We start from the raw sequence: 4,386 nt of genomic DNA on the forward strand, positions 1-4,386 counted from the left end.
TGGGCTGGGTGGGGTGGATGGAGGAGTGAGCCAGGACTCTGCACAGTTCCAGGTAACCACAGGAGAAGCCACTGCAGGTCAGGCTGTGTTAGCAGGTGTGTGGACTGGGCACAGTGGCTCACACCTGTAATACCAACACTTTGGGAGAACTCGTCTATCAAAAAATAAAAATAAAAAAATGAGCTGGGGTGGAAGGATCACCTGAGCCCAGGAGGTTGAGGCTGCCATGAGCTGTGATCATCATAATCATGCCTCTGTAATCCAGCCTGGGTGACAGAGTGAGACCCTGACTCAAAAGAAAAAAAAGAGGTGAACAGAGGGGAGATGGGGAGAGGGCAACCACTATGAGTGGGCTGACCACCCCCCCCGAGACAGGAGGTTTGGCTCTAGGCATTGTGCTGTGGGCCCAGGCAGTAGGGAGGAGCAGAAGAATGACCCAGACCTCCCCCCAAGTCTGGCTTGAGGGACCCCTCCAGCCTGTCTGGCATTGTGTGCCCCCTTCCCTCTCTCCCAGCTACACATACCTTCCTCCTGACCCCGCCATTCTCCAGACCCCCTCCTGGCATCTCTCTAGAAGCCAACCCTCTGGGTGAAGGAAGAGCTCCTGACTCTCCCAGGCCAGGCAGGGGGTGGCTGGAGGAACCTTCTGGCAAGGACCCAAAGGTCCAGGATGAGGGTGCAGTCAAGCTCAGTCTAATGTCAGCGGATTCCACCTGATGCAGGGGTGGAGTCCTGGACAGGGGGATCAGAAGACGTGGATTCTGGTCCTAGCTCTGCCACCAGCCTGCTGGGGTGTTCTGCAAGCCCCTTCCCCTCCCCGGGCCTCAGTTTCTCTAAAGGCAATGGGTTGACCCACTTGGTCTCAATCATCTCTGGGCCCAGATCCCTCCTGGCCCAGTGCCTCTCAGGCTTTGAATGTTGAATGCTGCAACCCTGAGACCCAGGTTCAGGAGAGGGAGGAGCCACTTGCCCAGGGCTAGGGTCCCAGTGGGCCTCAAGTCTCTTAGAGGTGAGCAGGCCCACCTTGCACGTGCTGTTCCCTCTCCTGGGGTGTGACTCTCTCTCCCCTTTGCCTGCTTCATCCGATTTTACCTTACAGCTCAGCTCAAAGACCACCTCCTCCAGGAAGCCTTCCGAATTAGCCAAATCTCCCAGTTATAGTTTCCTAGGCACCCTGTCCCTCTCTCAGCACCTGTCACAATAACCATTTTGGTGATCAGTTGGTTATTGTCTCTCCCCCATTAGACCACGGCCGTCACAACAGGGACCGTGTCCGCTTTGCTCACTGCCAACTCTTCAGCGTGGAGTGAGACACTCTGTAAATATTTGTAAGGAATTTTACAAAGATGGAAGGAACAGAGATATTTTACTCAGAGGAGAGAAGGCTCGAAGCCAGTGGCTCGGCATCTGCAGGGATGTGAATGGCTGTCATGGTGGGAGGGGACGTCAGGCAGGTGAGGGTGGTGGCTGGGAGGAGGCTCTGGGCTGAGTCCTGCTTCCTTCACAGACAGTTGTTGCGGCAGGTCAGTTAAATGACTTAGCCTCTCGTGCCTCAGTTTATCCATCCATTAAACAGAGATAATAGCACCGATATCAAGAGACTGATGTAAGAAGTAGTTAAATAGCTAAAGTGCTTAGAATGCCTTGTGCCCAAAAGGAGCACTCCTTGTTGAATGATGGAATGTTAGTCGTTATTATTTCAACTTTATGAAAAGTGTGATTTGGAACTAGACTCTGCAGAGACAGCATGGGCCGATAGCGGGGTGGGGAGATAGCGCATTCCCTGGCCCTGTAAGCGTGGGAACAGCCAGGGCACCCATGGCTTTTGGCAGCTTTGGTCCAGGCCAGATCCTAGAGCACCAGATGGAGCAGGCCAGGCTGGGGGCTGCAGCCTAGGGAAGTCAAGGGACACAAAGCGGCCTTGAGGTCTCTGGCCCCAGCACACTCCTTCCTGGACCATCCGCTGGTGCCACACTGCCCACTGAGATCAGGAAGGGAGAGCCCTGGCCAGGCCCGACATACTTCCCGGTGTCCACCCAGTTCCCCTTGGCATCTTGCTAGAAGCCAACCTGAGCACGTTCTTCTCTGTTCTAAGACCCTCATGGCTTCTCCTGGAACCTCTCCTCGAAACTCCTCCTGGCTGGTGCTTCCTCTCATTCCCTGCTGCCTGCAGGCACCTTGGCCACGGGGATCTCCGGCTTCAAGCCTCTCCTTGTTACGATCAGAGCACGCCTCGTCACGTGAGAGTTACAGATGCTGCATCTTCTGTACCTAACAAGTGTATGAGCACATCAAAACCTCACAGCAACCTAGGACCTAGGATATTATTAATTCCACAGGCCCTGGGCTGGTAGAGCTAGGGGTCTGCAGGGAACGGTCTATGAGATCCCAGGAGAGACTGATTGGGTTTAAGTCTAGGCGATCAGAGGTGAGCAAGGACTGGGCCCAAGACACAAGAGAAGCCCTAGGTAGCATGAAGAAGACCTCCAAGAGAAGGGAGGATGGTGCCCCCCCTCCCCACCCCACCCACAGGAATGTAGAGTGTTGGCTGAACCATGGCACAAAAGGAAAGTGGCCATGATGGCCTGCTGATGGAGAAGCTTCTGGAAACAGGAAGAAATGAGTACCGGGTGGATGCGGAGGATGACAGGAGGCTTCAGTAGAAAGGACCCTCAAGTTGAAGGGAGAGCTTCTGACTTGCCCTCCCAGGCAGGGAGTGGCTGGAGGAGCCTTCTGGCCAGGAGCCAAAAGCCCAGAGAGGGAGCGGTCAAATTCAGTCGAATGTCAGCAGATTATGCTTGATTTAGGGGTAGAGTCCTGGATAGGGGGATCAGAAGACATAGACTCTGGTCCTAGCCCTGCCACCAGTCTGCTGGGGGTGTTCTACAAATCCCTTCCCCTCTCCAGGCCTCAGTTTCTCTAAAGGCAATGGATTGGACCCCTTGGACTCAAACAGCTCTGGGCCCAGGCTCTACCTGGTCCAGTGCCTCTCGGACTTTGAACACTGAATGCTGTGACCCTGAGACCCAGCTTCAGGTGGGGAGGAGTCACTTGCCCAGGGCTAGGGTCCCAGTGAGCCCAAAGTCACCCAGAAGACTAAGTCCTCAGACCTGGGTGAGCAGGGCCACCTGGGCCCCTGGAGTCCTGGGAAAGCAAGTCCTGCTACTGACCCTGTAGTTTCCTTCCTCAAACCCAACCCATCAGGTGCTTGGTGCTAGGTACACCAGGGAACTCACCATTGGAGGGATCCGATGGGTTCCACGGTGTGCCAAACGGGCCCCTAGGTCATCCTCAGAGTGGCCCACACAGCCTGTGACTGAAGCAACTACCGTCTTCAGTCTGGTGGGAGGAAGAAAATCCCCCAGCAGTGTCCCACAGAGGGACCCCACAGCCTGGCCAAACCGCTCAATGTCAGAAAATCTCAGACTCACAATTGGAGCAGGGGTCTCTTAGTAATCATCCATCTCAGATGACTGAGGCTTAGTGCAGAGAATAGAGAGACCAAGTGACACAGCCAACACGTGGTGTAAGTGGACCTTGAACCCAGGTCTTTGGCTCAGAATCCAGTGACCTTGGGCATCCCAAAGACTGGCCTCTGGGATCGAGGTGTGAAGAAGAGTCTGGGCCAAGGGGGAGGGTTCTAGGTCCCGGTCTCAGCAAGACACCGACTTGCTCTCCAAGGGCTGCCTCAGATTCCTCTTCTGTGCATTGAAGTCTTGGTCCTCAGAAGCACCATTCAAGTCTCCAGGGCTAACTGCCAGAGCATGAATGTCTCTCCTTGCTGGACTTGGAGCCCACAGGCACCCTGGGTCCCCCACGCAGGTCCAGAGTAGAGGCCCAGAAATGTCTGGAATCCACGAACTTGCTTGGAAATGGTCATTCACTTCTCAGCTGTCTTCAGTGGGTCCTGCAGGGAAAGTGCAGATGTCATCAGGACTAGGCAGGAGTTGGGGGGGGGGTCCAAAGGTCTGGGTCCACATAGCTCTGAGGAGCCCTCCCAGAGCCTAGCAGGCCACCCCTCCATGTAGAAGCCACTGGCCCTTGGAGGCAGTTTGGGAACGGTTTGGCTCCAGAAAGTTCCAGAGAGCTGGCGGGCTGCGAGAAGCCGTCAATGGAAGCAGGTGTTTGCAAGCAGCAACCTGGTTGGTTGGTCATGGAGTCTGTGGGATCCAGAGGCTTGTCTAGGAAGCAGGGCTGGGTCTGGACGGGCTGGGGAAGAAAAAGAAGCTAGTGCCCTTTGAGAGTTGCCCAGCCCCTCTGCTGGGTGCTGGGTTGGGGGCCAGAGACTGGCACACTGGGCTGGCTGTACTCAGCATCAAGGGACAGGGACTGCCCCTGGCCCATGCTCTTCCAGGAACAGGCCATGTGACCCTGGTCAGCCCCTAC

At 55.6% G+C, this 4,386-nt stretch overlaps 1 long non-coding RNA gene across 1 annotated transcript in view; it reads right to left on the reverse strand.

The window, feature by feature from the left end:
• The window catches only part of LOC103265000, a 7,517-nt gene extending 3,409 nt beyond the window's left edge, over positions 1 to 4,108 (reverse strand). Inside the window, exon 1 of the long non-coding RNA XR_504609.2 lies at positions 3,237 to 4,108. This is a non-coding gene — a long non-coding RNA (uncharacterized LOC103265000). The remainder of the gene's footprint in view (positions 1 to 3,236) is intronic.
• Positions 4,109 to 4,386: the final 278 nt, after the last annotated feature.

This window comes from Carlito syrichta, unplaced genomic scaffold, assembly GCF_000164805.1.
Source record: "Carlito syrichta isolate Samal-C Ts95f unplaced genomic scaffold, Tarsius_syrichta-2.0.1 Scaffold305797, whole genome shotgun sequence".
Classification (NCBI taxonomy): domain Eukaryota; kingdom Metazoa; phylum Chordata; class Mammalia; order Primates; family Tarsiidae; genus Carlito; species Carlito syrichta.